This window comes from Lycorma delicatula, chromosome 1 (genome assembly GCF_047948215.1).
Source record: "Lycorma delicatula isolate Av1 chromosome 1, ASM4794821v1, whole genome shotgun sequence".
In the NCBI taxonomy this organism is placed as follows: domain Eukaryota; kingdom Metazoa; phylum Arthropoda; class Insecta; order Hemiptera; family Fulgoridae; genus Lycorma; species Lycorma delicatula.
Genome location: NC_134455.1, coordinates 223,821,715 through 223,843,979, shown reverse-complemented (window position 1 = coordinate 223,843,979; position 22,265 = coordinate 223,821,715). Strand labels below are relative to the sequence as shown.

Here is a 22,265-nt window from a genome sequence, read left to right as displayed (position 1 = left end):
TCTGTGAAATCAAAGCGATATCCATGAGCAGCCCTCGGTTCATGAGCGGTCCCTCAGTTGCAGCCAGTATCCAATACTAGTAACTATCAACAGGCGGTGTGTGTTATAGACTAGTGGTAGTTGGAGATTATTAGCACATATTTAACTTTTATGCAGAAAAATGGACGCTATTTTAACTTGAAGCATTTCTTCCTATCGAGTAATAAGCAGTAAAAAAAATTCACTTGCATTCGTACACACACACACACACACACACTGTTACAAAATATGTGCCTATTGGTTTGCTTGGCATTTCTCTTGCCACCACCCCATTCGCTCGCCCTAAAGCATAAGACCGAATGTCTGTGCCACAAACGGCAACTGAGCCTCGAACAGTTTAGCGACCAGTATCCTAACATAGCTCCTAGAGCTTACCTAACAGCGTGAGCGGACTAAGCGCGGTGCCATATACCACCAGTTTACGTGTCCCAACCACTCGCTTGTTATACTCGTATATTTGCTAAAATTGGTAGGCACACCCCGTGAACTATTTATAATATACATTGCATCCATAATAAAATTTATATCGTCTAGGCAGCAATTCGCCGCCATACCTAGGTCGCTGAATGCCAGCAAGTGCCTATCTACCGTTTTGTAACGCTTGGAACCGTAATAATTGGCTGGTGGTCAGCCATACTCAGGGTTAGCTTCCCACGCCAAGGCGGTAAGAGTCTTTCCCTTAAACAAACTACGGATGCCGGTTGAACAAAGCAACTGCATCTAGGAACTCCTTCACGGTCTGAAAATTTGGCTACAGCCACATTGACTCGCCGCTTGTGAGTGGCCAATTTTTCCCTTGACCTCTATGTTTCAGGGTGGCCCGGTCTCTGGCTCCCCCAAGAACAGGGCAGTCAAATACCAGGTGTTCATTTGACTGGACCTCCCCGCAGACGCACAGCTCATCAGCTGCCAGGCGGAACCGAAACCGATATTAGTTCAAGTTAGCGTGGTTGGTGAGCACCCGGGCATCTGTTGCCCTTAAAAACAAGCTCGAGGCATACAATCCCCCCAAATCCTGTATAAAGATCCTTATACAAGGATCTTCCCTCAGTCGTGGTGTCCCATTCCAGCTGCCATGCTTGCATCGCGAGGCTCTGCAGCCTCTTCCGCAGGCGGGAGATGGGCAACTGAACGAAATTTAGATCCGGTGCATTGTGATCACCGTTCCGCTCCGGTACAGGCCCGGCTCGAAAGCGCATACCAAATACCTCGGCCTCCCCGCAGCTTCCACATAACCGCCCAAACTTGCACACTAAGCCAATTGGGAGAGCCTTTCCCTATGCGGTGGTACCCTCGTAGAAGATTGTTTTAAAAACACCAGTGCATACAATTAAGGCTCTGCGCTGGGCACTCCTTAAATTTTGAAGACGTTCTCTATTCATATCCAACCTATTCGCCCAAACGAGCGCCGCGTAAGTGGTCATGCTTTCGAAGTCAACTCGGTACACCATGTACATTTGACGGCCCGACAACCCATAGTCTTTCCGAGCAAGTTTGTGCATCACTGAGACGGCGTCCGCCGCTACTTAGCTAATGTGGTTTCTGAACAGCCACTTTTCATCAAACAAAACACTTGGCTACTTATGAACTCTAACTCGGCAGATTACACAGCCTTTATATTTAATATGGGGGTTACGACTGTAAGATAATTTGTCTGCGCCCTTGAGAAGCATAAAAATCACCTTGGGCACAGAAATCTTTAAATTTTGAATATTCATCCGCCCCTGTGCGGTTGACAAGGACGTCTGCGCCCGGTCTTCTAGCTGCGGTAGTGAATTACCGCACAGAACTAAAAGGAATTATCACGAACTAAAAGGAGACATTCATCGGCGAAAGCCTGGGCTGTGACTCCTGGAAATGTCAATCCCAGAAATCCGTCGAATACCAGGTTCCACAGCAAGGGAACCCTGAGGGCTTCCCCTGGTAACGGATTCTTCCACAACTAGGTGCGCATCCTTAAAAAGAGCCGTACAGTTAGACAAATAGTCACGTACCACGGCCTGTAGGGCTATGGGAACATTGCGACGTTCCAACTCATAGAGGACAGAATTCCAACACAAGGAAGGAAATGCTACCTCTATGTCTATAAAAATTGCCAAAATGTATTTACAGTCGGCGCTTTCCACCTCGGCAAGAGCATTCAAGATGCAATCCCTTTCTTGAAGCCATATTTTCTTTTCTTGTTTAGCCTCCAGTAATTACCGTTCAGATAATACTTCAGAGGATGAATGAGGATAATATGTATGATTGTAAATGAAGTGTAGTCTTGTACAGTCTCAGTTCGACCATTCCTGAGATGTGTGGTTAATTGAAATCCAACCACCAAAGAACACCGGTATTCACGATCTAGTATTCAAATCCGTATATAGATGAAAGAAGATAAAGAAAGTTATAGATTACGACCCGTCGAAGTCATTCGACGACAACAGCCCTTCTCAGGGCTACCATATGGTTATAAATTACAACGAGCCGTCGAAGCCGATCGACGACAAAAACTGCTCTATGCAGGGAGGCTACTACAACGTTATTAAGTGCAACGTACCGTCGAAGCCGTATACACACACACACACACTATACACCTAAACATGCAGAAAATTAAAATACGTTACGAGTTTAGTTAAACGTTGTTCAGGTTTTATGTATAGTTCTGAGGCTTCGTATCTCTAAACACTTATGTAAAGTAAAAAATATATATTAACTATTATTTATATACTGTTTTAAGTTGTGTGTAAAATTCTGTTTAATGGACTTGATTTTTTTCCTGTTTAACCTCCGGGAGTCACGGTTATGTATTAGTTCAGAGGAAGATATGTATGTGTGTAAGTGAAGTGTAGTCTTGTACAGTCTTAGGGTGACCATTTCTGAGAAGTGTGGTTAATTGAAACCCAACCACCAAAGAACACCGGTATCTATTATCTAGTATTCAAATCCGTATAAAAGTAACAGCCTTTACTAAGATTTGAACGTTGGAACTCTCGTCTTCGAAATCATCTGATTTGCGAAGACGCGTTCACCACTAGACCAACCCGGTGGGTTTAATGGACTTGATTTGCCGATTCCTTTAAGTTATCGTATTTCTCTTTGCAAATTTTATGGTGTAAACCGTCCGCTTGATGAAAGAAAGCTACCTTGCGCAGAAAAGAACCATGTGATTTATAAATTTATCCTGGTTTTTAATGCTTATTGAAAGATTTATCTATTCAAATATTACTATTTTTCTTTTTGAAATATTATATTCGTTTTAAAATTTAATTCCTGAACGTGAAAAATAGTAATTTACCCTAGGCCTACATTTTAACACTATTAAGCAAAATATATTACTCCTTACGGCTGAAGTAATGTCCTTAAAGATGATACTGCAATTGCTGTGGGTAAGGTTTTTTACTGATATTCAGTACTATTTTGCTATCGCTAGTAGTCGATATCTAGTGGCTTCTATGATAGTACTTAAGGAAATACTTAACTGTGTTTAATTTCGCCGGACCAACGTTTGGTCCTCCACTAAATCAATCGTGATAAATAGTGTGGTTCTGAGGGGGAAACGAACTGGTTGCCGTTCATTAGTGTAATTCTTTAGTACAGTTTGTTAGGCGTATGTGACACACTTGGTGGTAATATTGATAAAATCCAAACTAGGCTCGTGATTGGTAATTTACATCTACATGTGTGATTGTTCAGACTCATAAGGAGTTAGTGTGACTACGCTCAACTGTAAAGGTTTGAACGTAGTGGAAGCACCTCATTAAACTGTGCATTAATTAAAAAAACAAAAAAAAACTCAAACCTGCACGATGTTTGGATTCACTAGTTGTAAGATGTGCTGCATGCTGCAATGCTCTTAAGTTTTGACCGTTTACAGTTAATATGTTTGTTTTGTTTTAACACTGAAAGCCGTGTTTCTTCATGCTTCCGTTATGTTCTCAACCTGAGAGTGTGTGTCGGATCGTTGTGGGAAAAGTGGTGATCTTTTCGGCCTACAGTTACACTGAAATTAGTCCTAGGTGGTACATATGATTTATTATTTTTTTGGCGTTCATTTTTTGACTAAAATTAATAGAATAGACAAATTTATCGATGTATGTAAAGATAATAATTGTTAAAAGTTTAAGTCTTACACTTTGATATATCTAATCCTACTTGAAAAATAAGTTCAGTTATGTTAAATAATGACGTTTTAAAAAGTGAGATATATATATATATATATATATATACATTACCTTATTGTTGTGTTTAAAATTTGTTTAAAATTGTTGTGATCATTCATTTCTTTCACGTGGATAAAACTGAATTTCAGGGAAAATATTAAGTCGGAATCTATAAAATATAATTGAGTGTTTTTGTGGTAATTCCGTTACATGTTGATTTATAATAGAAATAGGAATGTCGTATTCATTTAATTCAAGTGCGTACTCGAGTGATTTTATCAGGTTTTAAAAAAGTAAAGTTATGTGCCCCTTATGTAAGATTAGTCACGTTTCCTATTTTTTTCTTATCAGCAATAAAAAAAAAACTTAATACAGTATAATGTAATGTACAAATAAACAGACAATAAATATTTCATTTATTAGTATAATTATTACATACAAATCACATTTTATATTTTATTTGTATAATTTGTTTCTACGAGTTTTTTTTTTGTGTTTTCGAATTATTTTTCTACCGAATAATTTTTGCATTGCAGCCTTTTCATGATATTTTAGCTGTTATGTTAGTTAATGTGTGTATCAGAACGGAGATTGTTTCGTATGACATTACTAAATGCGCTGTAGAATCAAAGCCTATGAGCAAATTTGTTTCATATTCGTGTAGCGAGCCAGAATACCTCTTACTTATTATACCCCTGGATCGCCAGTCCAGGATGTGTAATCAGTTAGAAGGCGGCATAGGAATGATGGCTCGGAAATTGCGTTTAGGTGCCGATAATGTTGGAATACAATTTGTCCAGCGCGGCCTCAAATAGTGTACCTTGCACAAGAAGGTACACCAGCGCCAACCAACTCAGCGCCACCACAACACTCGCCTTAAAATAATATTTGTTGAAGTTGCCGCATGGAAAGTATGATCGTATTCACAGCCCGATTCTCTAATTCATAAGAAACTTAACTAAAGCCATAATGTGTGTTGTTTTTTTTATCTGAGGGCTTAAAAAAAGAATTTATAGTTTATAATGAAAATTCCACGATAAAACCTAAATATAAAATTGTTAGTTTTTTATGTTAATTTAATTATCTGATATCATCAAATTAAGTTGTATTAATTATTACTCAAAAAAATAGTTTTTTATTATCGTGTATTCTTTTACTAATTAACATCGACGTAAGTTTTTGATAATTATTTGTTGATAATTAACATCACCTTTTTTATTATCGAATTATTATCAAATCTGTAAGAGATTGTTTTCTTATATGGTTTGGATCTCCCTACGTTGATGTAATTCCTTTAACAACCGAATACCGAAGTTATGGTTAGTCAGAATCAATTTATTAGAAAAAACAAAACAATATTGCTGTGGAATTTAATGTATTTTTTAAAAGGTAATCTTCTTTCAAATACAATTTTTTTTGGAAGTAGATAAATATTTCTTCAGACGTGTAGAGTAATGCCTTGTAAAACAAGAAAATCCATAAAATTCACTTTTTTCATTCTGTAATTATAGCTACGTACAGATATTTTAAGGAAAGAAATTGAAGAGACCAACAATCTTCAACCGTCTGTCAGATTTGTTGAAGTGAAGTTAATCCCGTTGAATTTTCATTACTACGTTTTATTGTTGATGAGTGGTGTAGTTTTTTAAATGACTTAACGTTCACAAACTAGAGAGTTAGTAAATCGAAAAATTTTATATTTTTGGGAGATAAAGATTAAGGAATAATGATGAAAAACAATGATATATAATTGAACACTGTTACATAGTATTTTCGATTATATTGTTGATTTTTGTTCGTTATTACTGTTAATAAGTTGTTTTATGTTTATTTTCCGCTAAAACGTTATATTCTGTGTTAGCGAGAAAAACATTCGTATTTAAATCCTATGTTTTCCCTTATATTTTAAAAGTTTTTTTCTTTATACTCAGGATTTGCACTGTAAGTCGATCACAACGATGCCAGGCTTATTACTACGAGATGTAAAAAGTCAGAGGGCGAAACACGACTCCCGTTAAAGCCCATCAGGGCTCGGAACGTGGCGGGGTTGGCGGCCTCGGACACAAGGCGGGTGTCTTCCCCTACGGGGTTGGCATGTAAGTCGATCACAGATAATTTCATAATTAATTTAAACTTATAACGTAGTAGATTGAATAAATATAGTTACACCAAATTTTATTAGAAAATTGTAAAGAAGATGGAATTTATAATTTTTTTCTATATATTCGTAATGTTATGTATCTAATTCCTTTTTATTTTTTCCGATAAAAAGTGTTACTTTATGTAGGTTTTATTTTCATGCCATTTTATAAGTGTGCTTAATACGTTTTTTTACATCTTGTTTTGTTCTCTGGTACAGTGCTCGATGAGCGATTGAGAATAAAAGTTTATATATTTATAAGTTAACGTTTCCTAATAGTAATTTGCGTTTTACTTACTTATGACTGTTTGAAGTGCTTTATGGCAAGGCCTGTAGCTTACAATTGTTAGTGTACGAGTACTTATTCGCGCTTGTCTATAGCTTTGATTGTATATAAGCTGTGTCGCTATGTATGCATGGTTGCTATGAATGCATGGCGTTTACGGTTGTCAAAATAATTTATTAGTCGATTCCAAACTCCGTTAGTTCTGACTGACCAGACTACTTCAGCTAATCCGATAAAAAATACATAGTTATTAGAATAGCTTGACGTTATCAAAAAATAATTGAAGGAATGTATGCTTATAATATACATTTTTAGAACGTTTATTGTAATGCCGCTTAAGTGGAGACTTAATTTGCTAACCGTTTGTTTAAAGTAATTAATATACATACAGTATACTATTTATACATTTATATTTTAGAAATGAACTATGGTGTTTTATAAATTTATTATTAAAGTACGTTCCATTTTATTTTACTTAAAACGTGCACGTGAGATTCAGAATATGTGGTTGTACAATAGTTCAGCAAAACCTTAACATCAACTTTTAGCAAGTAGGAATTTAAATAAATGTACCTCCTATGGATAAAAACCATTCTTATCTGTTAAAAATATTAATTTTTGACAGATGACACGAACGTTGTCAATTGTTAATGCCATGTAAAGGATAATAATATCAGTTTAATGAAAGGACTGTTATTTATTTTCATATTTCAATTTATTATTAGCAGTTAATAAGAAAATCAATGAAATTACTAGGCTTAATAATAAAAATATCTTAATCATGATTTTCTTCACGTGGAATTAATTGTTTATTATAGATTACGGTTCCTACAAATCATAAACAAATTTGTTATAAATAACCTCGATTGGTTTCGCCATTGAAAATTTGTTAACTGAAGTAAAATAAAAATGTTGTCGAAATCGCGCAGAATGATAGTAATTTTATTAATTTATATCTTAAGGTCATTTTTAAAGTGCCTGCCACTTTAGATTTGTTTTCAGTAAAAATTATATAAAGGTTTTATTTTTTATTTTATGTAAATTTTCACTTCCTCTATGAATCATGAGACCTTGCCGTTGGTGAGGGGGCTTGAGTGCTCAGGGATACAGAGTAGCTGGATCGAAGGTGCAACCATATCGGAGAGGTATCTGTTGAGACCCAGACTATGGAATGATTCCTGAAAGAGGGCAGCAGCTCTTTCAGTAGTTGTTAGGGGCGTGAGTCAGAATGACTTAAACGGCCATATCAACATCACTCAGTCCTCTGAGTACTGTGCAGCTGAAAGCAATGGAAAACTACAGCTGCTTTTTTTCCAAGAAAATGTGGCTCTCTGCATTTTCATATAGCAATGATGGAGGTGCCTTCCTTGGTGAAATATTCCGGAGGTAAACTAGTCCCCCGTTCGGATCTCCGGGTGGGGACCACTAAGGAAGGGGTCACCAGAAAATTAAAAAATAACATTCTACGAGTCGGAGCGTGGAATGTTAGAAGTTTAAAAAAGGTTGGTAGGCTAGAAAATTTAAAAAGGGAAATGGATAGGATAAATGTGGATGTAGTAGGAATTAGTGAGGTTCGGTGGGAAGAGGAAGGCGACTTTTGGTCAGGTGATTTTAGAATAATTAACTCAGCTTCAAATAATGGGCAGGCAGGAGTAGGTTTCGTAATGACCAAGAAGAGGGGGAAGAGAGTAGAGCATTTCAGAATGCATAGCGATAAAATTATTGTAATAAGGATAAAATCAAAACCAACAACGATTGTTAACGTCTGTATGCCTACAAATGGAATGAAAGTGGGGACCGACTTGTAGAGTTTTGCACGAAGTATAATTTAGTAATTGCCAACACCCAATTTAAAAATCATAATAGAAGAATATACACTTGGAAAAAGCCAGGCAATACTACAAGGTATCAGATAAATTATATCATGGTTAAGCAAAGATTTAGAAATCAACTTGTTGACTGCAAAACTTACCTTGGAGCAGACATTGATAGCGACCATAATTTGGTGATAATGAAATGTAGATTGGGGTTTAAAAACCTGAAGAAAAGGTGTCAGATGAATCGGTGGTATTTAGAGAAACTTGAGGAAGAGGAGGTAAAGAAGATTTTTGAGGAGGACATCGCAAGAGGTCTGAGTAAAGATAAGGTAGAAAATGTAGAACAAGAATGGGAGAATGTTAAAAAGGAAATTCTTTAATCAGAAGAAGATTACTACTTAGGCGGAACAGAGAGAACTGGTAGAAAACCTTGGATTTTAGAGGATATATTGCAGCTGATGGATGAACGTAGAAAATATAAGAATGCTCTTGATGAAGAAAGTAAAAGGAACTATCGGCAATTAAGAAATGCTATAAACAGGAAGTGCAAACTGGCGAAAGAAGAGTGGATTAAAGGAAAGTGTTCAGAGGTGGAAAGAGAAATGAACATTGGTAAAATAGACGGAGCATACAGGAAAGTTAAGGAAAATTTTGGGCACATAAATAAAAATCGAATAATGTGTTAAAGAAAGATAGTACACCAATATATAATACGAAAGGTAAAGTCGATAGATGGGTGGAATATATTGAAGAGTTATACGGAGGAAATGAATTAGAAAGTGGTGTTATAGAGGAAGTTGAGGAGGATGAAATGGGAGAAACAATACTGAGATCAGAATTAAAGAGACCATTAAAAGATTTAAATGGCAGAAAGGCTCCTGGAATAGACGGAATACCTGTAGAATTATTGCGCAGTGAAGGTGAGGAAGCGATTGATAGATTATACAAACTGGTGTGTAATATTTATGAAAAAGGGGAATTTCCGTCAGACTTCAAAAAAAGTGTTATAGTCATGATACCAAAGAAAGCAGGGGCAGATAAATATGATGAATACAGAACTGTTAGTTTAACTAGTCATGCATCAAAAATCTTAACTAGAATTCTATACAGAATAATTGAGAGGAGAGTGGAAGAAGTGTTAGGAGAAGACCAATTTGGTTTCAGGAAAATTATAGGGACAAGGGAAGCAATTTTAGGCCTCAGATTAATAGTAGAAGGAAGATTAAAGAAAAACAAACCAACATACTTGGCGTTTATAGACCTAGAAAAGGCATTCGATAACGTAGACTGGAATAAAATCTTCAGCATTTAAAAAAAATTGGGGTTCAAATACAGAGATGGAAGAACAATTGCTAACATGTACCGGAACCAAACAGCAACAGTAATAATTGAAGAACATAAGAAAGAAGCCGTAATAAGAAAGGGAGTCCGACAAGGATGTTCCCTACCTCCGTTACTTTTTAATCTTTACATGGAACTAGCAGTTAATGACGTTAAAGAACAATTTAGATTCGAAGTAACAGTACAAGGTGAAAAGATAAAGATGCTACGATTTGCTGATGATATAGTAATTCTAGCCGAGAGTAAAAAGGATTTAGAAGAAACAATGAACGGCATAGATGAAGTCCTACGCAAGAACTATCGCATGAAAATAAACAAGAACAAAACAAAAGTAATGAAATGTAGTAGAAATAACAAAGATGGACCACTGAATGTGAAAATAGGAGGAGAAAAGATTATGGAGGTAGAAGAATTTTGTTATTTGGGAAGTATAATTATTAAAGATGGACGAAGCAGGAGCGATATAAAATGCCGAATAGCACAAGCGAAACGACCCTTCAGTAAGAAATATAATTTGTTTCGTCTAAAATTAATTTAAATATCGGGAAAAGATTTTTGAAAGTATGTTTGGACTGTCGCTTTATATGGAAGTGAAACTTGGACAATCGGAGTATCTGAGAAGAAAAGATTAGAAGCTTTTGAAATGTGGTGCTATAGGAGAATGTTAAAAATCAGATGTGTGGATAAAGTGACAAATGAAGAGGTATTGCGGCAAATAGGTGAAGAAAGAAGCATTTGGAAAAATATAGTTAAAAGAAGAGACAGACTTATAGGCCACATACTAAGGCATCCTGGAATAGTCGCTTTAATATTGGAAGGAAAAAATTGTGTAGGCAGGCCACGTTTGGAAGATGTAAAACAAATTGTTAGGGATGTAGGATGTAGAGGGTATACTGAAATGAAACGACTGGCACTAGATAGGGAATCTTGGAGAGCTGCATCAAACCAGTCAAATGACTGAAGACAAAAAAAAAAGTAAATTTTCAATATTTTTATTTTGATACCGGTTAAAGAATTCATCTCGACCAAATTCTGCCTAGATATGTTGGTGATGGGAATGGAAGCCGTTACTGACGGATGAAGTTATCCGAGGGAAGACCGCATGATTTCTTCACTAATCAACTTTAAAGGTAGGTGGGTCAAGCCACGCGGTGGAGATTGGTGAATCGTGATTCTCCAGACGAAACATGCGGTCGCAAATCGTATGCTATACAAAGAGCAGGATGCATTCGGATGAGTTTGAAGAGAAACTCTGTTGTATGAATACGGTGTCAAACCGATCCGTTCCAGTATTGACGGAGGAAAAAACAACCAGTTTATTTCCTGGTGGTCTACAACTGATGAACGGAGGGCTGCTAAGAAATCTCCAAAATTACTTTGCATGCGTATCAGCATTGGATGGTGATCCTGTTGAAAACTTTATTGAATCGACTGTCGTCAGGAACATACGATGTTTTGAATCGATATGGGCGGTTGCCAAATGGAGAATTCTAGGGAATGCCGTACAAAAAGATAATAATCGATTTATATCTGTTATGAATTTTCATTGAGAACGCAACAACGTTCGTGATCTCGATTAATAAATAACACAGTAGTTCGTGGTTACGCTATTGAATTAGAAACCTGAGTTGAAACGAGGAAGTTTCGAATTAATTGTTTATTATAGATTACGGTTCCTGTAAATCACAAAAAGAATGAATATCTGAATGCCTGGAAAAAAGGAACGTGGTTAGTTTCTCGTTTGTTCGATAATATCGATAACAATAGACTTTTCTTTTCGTGGTAGATAGTTTTGATGGGTTGTTGAACGGATGAACAGCAGATGTTCGCGATTGAAGTATTCTATTAAAATGGTGATGGTAACGGCTGCACAAAGTTGTTCGACTTCAATTTCAGTTCCATCTGGAATGTATGGTGCCCTTGCAGTCTGGGTGCAGAATTTTTAAGAAATTAGTTTTGTGTCAAACAAGAACCTCCTGGTAAACAAAGGAATGTAATACATCTGATAACGAAAGACTCGGTAAGAGTTGAAATACTACGAAACCCTACACCGGGTTGGCTATCGTTATTAATTTTCATTCGGCTTGTTGAACGCAGTGTTCAAAAGATTTTCAAAAATCTTTTGAAGATGTGATTCTTTTGAATTACTCAGTAATTCAGTATAATTAACACCTCTTGCATCCTTATAAAATTGAAATACTGCAGGAAATTAAATGACTCCGATCGAGTTAATCGTATGAGTTTTTACCTCCGACTTTTGAATTTATGAATTTTAATAATGTTATTCAGAATGTGTAAATGAGTGATAAATGAAAAATTGGGCTGGTTTTAGAAGTATGGAACTAGTAACGTGGCTAGATAATTGATGAGTGGAGTAAACCAATTGTTTCCTGTAGATATTCCTTGGCCCACGAGTTACCGAATCTCATTGCATGCGATTTTGCTTTGGGGCTATTTTAAGCTTCAGGTATTCATCACCATGAAATTTTAAAGAGCAGTGAATAAAAAAAAAATTGTCACGAAGTTACCGCAATTCCCTTGTTAAAAAAAACACACACACATACACACACACACACACGCACGCATAGGAACTACGGTAACTTTACGTCTTATGATGGAAATACAAATCTTACTCGAAGAAACTATGAATTAAATTAATGTCCACCTTCAGGACGTAACGTTCCGAACTTAAAATGAATCTAAGGAACAGTTAAATACTATTTAATAGAAAACCAGTACATAGTAAAAGTTCTTATTAAAAATAAAAAATTATAAAATTGTTAAATTTTTTTGGTAAATTTGTTACAAGATTTAACGGGCTGAGCAATCTATTATTTTTTATGAAATTATATTTTATTATTTAAAAATAGAAAATATAGGTTAAAGATAAGATAGGTTAAATATAAGTTAAAGAAAAAAGTGAACTCATTTAGGTTTAGTATAAATAATTTATTGGGTCATGTTGGACAAGAAAAGAAGTAGAATGCTCAACTACTTTTTAACCCTATTTTTGTGATTTTTACAAATGCACTTAAGAATTCGATAACAATAAACAAAATAATTTAAAACTTAAGAGACCTTGAAATGAAATACATGCAATGTACCAACTTTATTCAATTTTTTTTTTTAATTCAGATTAAAGAAAAACCTATTAATTAAAGAAACTGTATGTACTGTATACAATACATACTTAAATGTACCTACCTTTGATAATTTGTTTTTTAAATATTGAAATATGGCTGGATAGATAAGATAACGATCTAAAAATCTTTTTCTATCAAACCGAAACTTTACTAGGTCATAAATATGTTTGATAAACAAAGTGTAAAATTTCACATTTTTTATGCCAACTCTTTTCGTTCGTTAGATGATTAAAGTTGACATTTCCGAGAAAAATGTTAAAAACTGTGACATCTCCTTTTTCCATGCCAGTAATAATTACCAAGTATGATAAATAAAGTTTACTTTATGCATTTAACACAGAAAAATCCCAGTTGCTATCGTTTTTAGTTTTTGTATACGATATTTTTTAAGAAAGATACGATACATTAAAAGACAAAAAGCAAAATGTCGTCTTTCATGGCGCACACAATTATAATCTTAATTCAATTTTTTGGATTTTGGACATTTTTGGTTCAGTCGATTGCAATCAAAAGGGAAGGTGCACAACTAGATGTTACAACAGTCCTAAATCCAAAATTTCAACATCCTAATCGTTTTTGAGTTATGCGAGATGCATACATACGTACGTACAGACGTTACGCCGAAACTAGTCAAATTGAATTTAGGGATGGTCAAAATGGATATTTCCGTTGAAATCTGGAAACCGAAATTTTTCTCGATCGCAATACTTCCTTTACTTCCTTCAAGGAAGTAAAAACAGTAAAATTTACGAGAATATTTTATTATAAAAGTAGGCTTGTTCTCAATATTAAAAGTAATTGTCAGATTATAAAAAGTAATTGTTCTCAATAAGTGAATCATTTCAGGCGGTGCACTGGGTTAGTTTTATTTGTGAATTGCGGTAACGTTTGAAACTTTTTTTTATAAATAACCTGAATTTCGAATGAATCATGGTATTAATCTGTTTTATTAATTTTTATTTATATTTTCTTTTTCTTTTATTTATTTCAGGATTCCCGGATAAATAACCGAATTGGGCTTCTCATGTAATTTACAGGTATGCTACTACTTGTCGAAACTTTTCTAATTTTTATTTATTATTTATCAGGAACTTAAGGCGTTTAAAAATAAAACAACATTAAGCAATTAATATTCTGTTGTTAAAAGTGTAAAACATTTGTGTTAAAACATTTCTTCGTTTAACACTTTATGTCCGTTTATTGTGATGTTATTTAACGTTCATACTAGAGAAAAATTTCGTTTTTTAAGATTAAATGGTTAAGCGGTTAATTCTTAAAACAAAACGAAATGTGGAATTTATTTTCATTTATTTCATTTTTATTTTATTCTACAGAGCGTATCTTTTTTATTAGTGAATGCTGTAATGAATTTGAAACGGAAAGTTGAAAAATGGTTGTATTTAAAACAAATGTGATTGTGGAATGGTATTTTAAGAAACATTATATAATACGTTTGTTATAATTCAAGTTTGAAGAATTAAAACTTAAGTGTATTTATTAGATGGGAATTAAATATTCTATTTTTATTGGTTATTAATTCAAAATAAGACCGAAAAACTGTATGTATCGACCAGGTTTAAACAGCTGATCCTATTTTCATGAAACAGGTATTAAACGACTCTTCTTAAGAGGGTGAGTGACACTGAGTATATAATGGTTTGAATATATTATAATATTATATATCATCATTATGCTAATACAAAAGTTTTTTTACGGATAAGGATCAGAGTGTTGCTTATGTAGTTGAATTAATCTTAATTCAAGTAATGATTTGAAATTTTTAATGTGAATCCTATCAAAATATTGTTTAATGTTCATGAAATACCTATCTGTGTAAAGCCGTTTCCGCTATAGAATCCTGCCATCAGGAATCATTTTTGTTCACACTTATTTTGCTTTTGGATTAGATGTTTTGATATAATTTATTTAATGGTCGATTGAACGTAAAAGGTTCAATAAGTATTATTAAAAAAATTTAACATCCTAAAATTAAAATGTCTAAATAGTGTGTTGTCATCCAAAGTACATTGTGTGCAAGCTTTGTATGCACTTGTATAAAAGATCAATTTTAATTAACTTGTTCTGCTAGTGTATTTAATTGTTTTATGTAAAAATGATAACTTTTTTATGAAATAAATTAAATTACATCTTTAAATACAGCTATAATGTGTGGATTAATAGCTGCATTAACAATATCGTTCTTTATTATTAGTATTAATTCGCTTTAAATCTAAATGAGTTCTGTTGTAGTGTAATTAACCAGATAAGGATTTACGAGTGTTACGTAAAAAAAAGTAGGCTTTAAATGCAGTAGTTGTCATTAGTTTAGTGTTGACATTTATCTTTATGTTTCATTTATCATTTGTCTTTATGATATACAATTTAGCTGGGGATCTTACAGTTACATTTTTATTAGAACAAACCAGATTTTAAAAGCGAGTCAGCGTTACGTAAGCTTAAGGTGTGTATTTAAATACTGTTCAAAAAACTTTTCTTGTTTAGTTTTTAAATTCTGTTTTTTTCTGACTATTGTTTTTTCTGAAAATTTTAGAGTTTTATTTCAAATGAGTTTTCATGTTCATTTGATTTACTGCATACTAGGGGCGTGTTACCGTAAACAATTTGAGCGCTCTTATTTGGAAACGGTTAAATGTGTAGTGTATTGAAGTAATGTGAACTTAGTAGTCGAAGGTTCTAAACACTTACAGTTCTGCGTAGCACACTTTCACCTTGGTAGGCTAGGTGTGGCGAAGAGGTTATTCGCTTTGTTGTGATCTACAGTACGATATCGACTTCGTATAGTCGATACTACATGTATAGCTATTTAGGTACTGGAATCGTTGTATCGTTTGGCCTTAATTATGGAGTAAGAATCACCTGTATTCATTTATGTTAGTCAAAGACACTTTAGAAACAGTTTTTTAATTGAAATTAGTTCACCTACTGAAAAATTATATGAACTTATTTTTGTTATCCTTTAACTTTTTTATCCAAATACTTGTAAAGAGTACATTATGAATCCTTGAGTTAGTGAATTTTTAATATTATTTTTACATAAAATTCTTGAAGCATCTGATCGGGTGTATTTTTATAAATCGATAATAGGACTTGTGACTTAGATTAGTTTGACTGTTATTCAACTTGTCCGAAATGAAAAAAAGAGCTGATCGTTGTTTTTCTACATTAATTAACGTTTTTTTGTTTGAGTGGACTGAATTTTTCTTCTATCTCTTCTTTAACATGAAATTATTTCTATTGAGATCGATGGAAGTAACTCATAATTTGAATTCGCTTTTCTTAAACAGCCTAAATGTAGTGAATTTCAATCATTACATGTAAATAATCCTAGTTAAGTGTTTTATTACTTAGTAAAAATCGTTTTAAAAAAACTTGCTAGTTGTAGGCTTAAGGTGATTCTCTTCCAATAGGCATGTGTAATTTCTTGAAGGGTGTAAAATATTTTACGTAATGTAACATTCTGATTATTTGAATTTTTAATCGACTTACGCAGAATAACTTTCAGCTATTTTGCGTAAGCCGTCGCTGGTTATATCTAGTAGAGTATTGAATGAGTGTTTCGTCCGGTACATAATCAAAAAATGGCTCCAAACTAATATTATTTGTTTATAATGTGCTTAATATTAGATTTAAGATTAAATTTATACATGTGTGTTATTATTTTAAGTTCTTACTTTCCTAAATTAGCATTTTCTGTTGGAATTTTTTTTTAATCTTGCGTTGAAATAACGTAAAAATGTTTTCTTTCTCAATAGTTTACTTACTTCGCCCACTCGTCTTTAAAAGAGAGATATGATTTGTCGTGAATTCATGAAAGTAATATATGCCTCTTATAACGGTGTGAGCGAGCATACAGCTAGCATATTGCGGGCAAAGGCTGGAATGAACGGTAAAAATTGCAATAATAATGTGCAGTCAATTTTCTGATAATCTTTAACCGGTTTTCTCACGTTCATAATTTTATGGCCGGTCATAATACGGAGTCGAATAACAAGAACAAGGTGCCACTTGCTATCGTAAGTGGATTCATGGGAATTTTGTTATGTAATATTTAGTAAAAGTACAGTTTAGTCTACTGTTAGACTGCATTGTTAGTTTCCATTCATTAATAAAGTATAATTTATTACGTATAACATAATAAAATATTTAATTGTACGTAACTGTTTCCGGAATAATCTTCATAATATTACCGAACGTAAACAGTATTTGGTTTTCATTTAAATTATTTTTTACAAGGGGAAAATAATACTTAGCAAATTATTTTCTCTATGGCAGCATTCAAACATTAAATTTTTTATTATCGGAGTAAAATTCTTGTGCGTGGGCGCGCGTATGTAGCCATTACAGAACATCTTTAGTTCTCGCATTTTTATAAATATGTTTTGTTTTTTTGTTTGCTACCGTTTCTTTTTATTCACAAGTAAAATAGATAGACTAATACCAGACGATACATAGATGATTGGATCTATACAACCCAGACATGGCAGCAGAAGCAATGTCCATGTCAAATTACCCATATTACCTGAATTACTTTTATAATATTTATTTACGAGCTGTATTACTACATCACTCACCTGGTTCAGTCAGGTATCTTCCGTTGTTGACTTTTTTAGAGAGAATTTTATTCTTTTCGTGTACGCGCGCATCGTCACATACACATTCATATATGCGTGCGCACACGCACGCACGCACTAGTTGGAGGTATTGCACTCTATGGTATTAATTTATTACAGTAATATCAGGAAAAACTATGATTTATTTGTTATCCATCTACAGTATTTAAAAACAAGTTTTAATAATAAATTTGTTTTTGTATGTTAACCGGACCTTATTTTTTTCTCACTCCTACTCATCTGGGTTGGACGTAAAATCAAGTAAAGCTCGGTCCAGGAAAGTGTCCTTTAACTCAAATCGCCCCCCCCCCCCCGCGCATACCAGCAGAACGTCCGGCATGGCAGGTCGGCTCACAGGTTGGATTTTTAAATCGCCTACCTCAAATCCCCAGGTAGGGTTAACTATTTCGTCCCCCCCCCCCCCCCCAGGGACCGGGACTGACTCGGTCAGTCAGTTGCTTGCCTCTAACCGCCAGGAGGGGGCAACCGGGCCCCCACCCAGTGGCTGGGACTCGGTCTTTAATTTAACCCCAACCTGATCTACATGCATTCTATATATATGATATGTATTATATTGATATTATTGTATTACATATATATTGATCTTTCTCTTCTTTCTTTTCCTGTTTAGCCTCCGGTAACTACCGTTTAGATAATTCTTCAGAGGATGAATGAGGATGATATGTATGAGTGTAAATGATGTGTAGTCTTGTACATTCTCAGTTCAACCATTTCTGAGATGTGTGGTTAATTGAAAACCCAACCACCAAAGAACACCGGTATAGTACGATCTAGTATTCAAATCCGTGTAAAAATAACTGGCTTTACTAGGACTTGAACGCTGTAACTCTCGACTTCCAATTCAGCTGATTTGGGAAGACGCGTTAACCACTAGACCAACCCGGTGGGTTAATATATATTGATCTACATCCATTGTACTACACATGAAATTAACGCATTTGAAGCGTAGTTTTGTTCAAATTGTTGATTTCGGTCAATCGCAATTGAATTATCATTTTCATATATGGGTAAAAATGTGATTTTCTTAAAACGTGCTGTTATTTGTACCGTACTATTAAAACATGAGACGTAAGTTAAGGTTGTACATTATAGGCCTAATTAATATTTAGGAAAGAGACCGTTCTTATGATCAGTGCTATAGACAGATGTCGTTTAAAAATAGCAATTTTATTTTTTTATTTGAATGGGTGTAAAATTATCGTATATATATTAATAGATCGTAGAAGATAAATCATCCGAATCTATAATTATAAATTATTAAGCTTGGAAATTGTGCGTTTTATTTTGCAAACATAAAAATTTATAAATGCTAAAATAATCAAAAATGATACGAGATTGCATAATTTCCGAGTAAGTAGGCTAAAACGCCTAGTCATCCGTTTGCTGTTTCTGCAACTTTTTAATTGTTAGGTTTGTACTAATGTTTATAACTTTTTAAATGATCTTTGTAGATAATTAATTTTAATTTATAATTATTAATTATATATTTATTAAATAATTTGTGAAGTCGTTATAAATTAATTTTTTTATCTGTACGGAAACGTATATATGGGTTTCAGGTAGCGAGGTTGGCATTTTTTCTCGGTAGAAGTTGACAGGGATTTTAAACGATTTTTATGATATTCGTAAGTTACAAGTCTCTTAAATCTTCTTAACAGTAGCTTTAATAATTTAATTGGGTTAAACTTCGCACGCATTCATTATTATTATTATTGTACCCTCTCATTCATTTATTCTAAAACATTTTCTTCAATAACTTTAAAAATGAAATTTAACAAAATAAAAGAATAATTTTTATTTGTTCGCGCGTATATAAATATGCGCGATATAATCTCCGGTTTTAATGTAAGTGCCGTGATGTACGCCATCTTTCTTTTGTCCTATACACTATGAATTATCTCACTTCCTTGAAGTATTGTAGTATTTATCCTAGAACTTGAGAGCGTGAAAATAATCGGAAAATGAAAAAAAAAATTGTAAATACGGGCTTGTATATTAAATTGATAAATATATTGCCCAGTTAATAGTCTAAACAATATTTTTAAAAAATCACCTTCGCTTGTAAAATATTTTATTAACAGTAAAGCTATTCCTAATTTCTTGAACTTACTGCCAATGACGGGGTTTTTCCCCAAAGGTATATGTGAATTTGTTTAAATTGTGAATGTGTGGTCATTTGATATTTTCAGTCTTACCTTCAACCGGTATACAAAGCCTTAGTGAAACGTAAGTGTTCTGTTTCCGAGAGTTATGTAGGAGACATGTAATAAAAAAATGTCGTAAATCAAAGACCGATAAATCAATTTTTGAAAAAACGAGCTCTTTGTAATACAGTAATGAAATAACATTTTTAAACCGAAGAAAAATCTATTAAAATAATGATAAACAAGTAAATATGAATAATTTTCTTTTTAATAAAATTAATAATACAATAAATTTAAGTAAGTTTAATGTTAACACAAACAAAAATACATTTTTCGATTAAAGTTAATTAGATAATAAAAATTATAATGTTATTATAATATTAAAAAAACTTTTAAAGATTTTTAAAAACTTGCTTTATACTTTTTATTCGTACATCAATCAAATTATTACCATACATTGCACGAGTTTAATTTGAATTTAAAGCCCCGCATAGCCGTTTTGCAGATTTTACAATTTTTTACACCCGCACCCTTAATTTACCCCCGTACGGGAGGATGTTTGCAAAAGTAATGGTGGATTATTGTGTTGACACCTGACCTTAGTAACTGTGCAAAATTTCATCAATCGGCAATGTCAGGAAGTATGTTAAATTAAGGATACAAGATTTGAGGACAAACATGAATATAAAAAATTGAAAAAAACATTGTGAGTTAAAATAAAGCAAGTAAAAATACATAAGTTAATATCACATATACTATTATAGTAGTCCTTATTTTTTCCGATTAGTTTGGAGTTAAATAGCTCGCTTCGTAATTAAGGTAAAAATATAATATTAGCCTTATTTTTTTCATCCGTTAGTTTGCTATTAACCTTTGGAATTTTACTTCGTTACTGCAATTTTCTTTAAAATACTGAAGAAAAAATAAATGTAAGTATTCTTTTGACTACTTAGTCGAATTTATGTCTGTGTGAAGCGCACAAATAAATTAAAGAAAAAAATGTTTCCTACTAATTTTTAAATAATTTATATTTTCCATTGTCCTTAGCCAATATGAATGGTTTTGAACCGATAGTTTTCCGGTAATCGGGAATTTCTATTAAAAATACATACAAGCATTTTTTATGTGCATCGAAATCGCACGGTGTTTGGTCCAGTAATTTCATCGTGAACTCCCCGAATCGGTAGCTTTTTCATTGTTAATACAGTATTTTATTAAAAATTGGAAAGTCCAAATAGATGTAATAATGACGTGAAATATATTTTATCTTTAGTGGTTAATTTTACTGTTATTCAGTAATACGCTGTTGGAGTACGTCTCTGGTTATTTACACATTATATATCTAAATTCTGTTGTATCTATCGTCATGGTTGTTTGAAATTCTGTGTAGTCAGCTTCTGTGAATATACTAGACGCTAAGTCGACTAAGACCTCATTTTTACAGTGATGTTTTGTATTCGTCTACTTTGCTGTCGAATAATAATAATATAACTGCACTTAAAACAGAATTAGATTATTAGTGGAATGAAAATGCGGTTGCACCTATTTAGGGGAATGATGTAAATACTTTACTGCAGTAAATGAAAGAAATACATTTAAATATTTTGCGGCGAAGAATGCTGGTATTCGTTTTAGACTCGGTTGAACTCATTTAATACACACGTGATTTTGAACCCCTCTGTGCAGTTACTTTTTTTCTTATGAAGATAATATATATTTTTAAACGGTAAAAGCTCTTCTGTGCATGAACAAGAGATTTAGCAGCCTCCGGATTCCTTACCAACAAAGGTGGATTAGATATCTGAAGATATAGTAATCTATCAGTTTTATTTTGCCAAACATTTTTCTTTTTGTTTATAATTCTACAAGGACTCTGTTGCGAGGCTAAATAATGACTGACAACTTTATTCATCGATTGTATTTAAGGAGGAAATTAATCTGGCTCGTTAAGAAAATTCATTTGATTCTATGCTAGATAATTTCGGAACAGATCTACTTCAGTATATATCATCTACCATGTTTGACTTTCATTTTATTAAATTCTTATTTCTGTTGTTATAAATATTGATATTTTGGTCGTATACTGGGTTCAAATAGCAAAACCATTAGTATACTATTTCGTTTACGGTAACAGTGATGCTTGCATTACGTATATTTTTATATATGCCTGCTTTAATTTTTTTAATTTATTTATCTTACTTTCCAAATTTTTTAGACAAAAACTGAAGAAATCACAATGTAATGCAAAGTATTTGAACAATTTATGCGACTATTCTTTATTTCACTTTGGTCTGTTGCCACCAATTTTATTTTAATTTTTATTTACACCGGCGAAAATAATTTTTAATCGTTCATAAGGGATATCATACATGGAAGAACTGAGTAAAACTTCACGCCTTCGTTGAAGATTCATCGATTCTGCGTCTTAATTTGTTAAAATTTTCTCATAACTTTAATTAAACTGTAAATACTTCCTCATCCTATACATCCCTTTATTGTGATTAACTCTTCGAAGGCCGTACCTCGATTTATGTGTTTTTGTACGTGTGATATACGCA

At 33.4% G+C, this 22,265-nt stretch overlaps 1 protein-coding gene across 5 annotated transcripts in view; it reads left to right on the top strand.

Moving 5' to 3' along the window:
* Positions 1-22,265, top strand: part of conu (Rho GTPase-activating protein conundrum) — a 233,453-nt gene that overhangs the window by 78,770 nt on the left and 132,418 nt on the right. For 2 of the 5 annotated variants that reach the window (XM_075373478.1, XM_075373484.1), the window contains exon 2: positions 13,903-13,948. The exons of 1 other annotated variant lie outside the window; for it this stretch is intronic. The gene's annotated coding sequence lies outside the window, so the exon portion shown is untranslated. Of the gene's footprint in view, positions 1-13,902; positions 13,949-19,122; positions 19,189-22,265 lie in introns of all 5 variants that reach the window. 2 more of the 5 variants (XM_075373489.1, XM_075373515.1) reach the window with 2 other exon arrangements.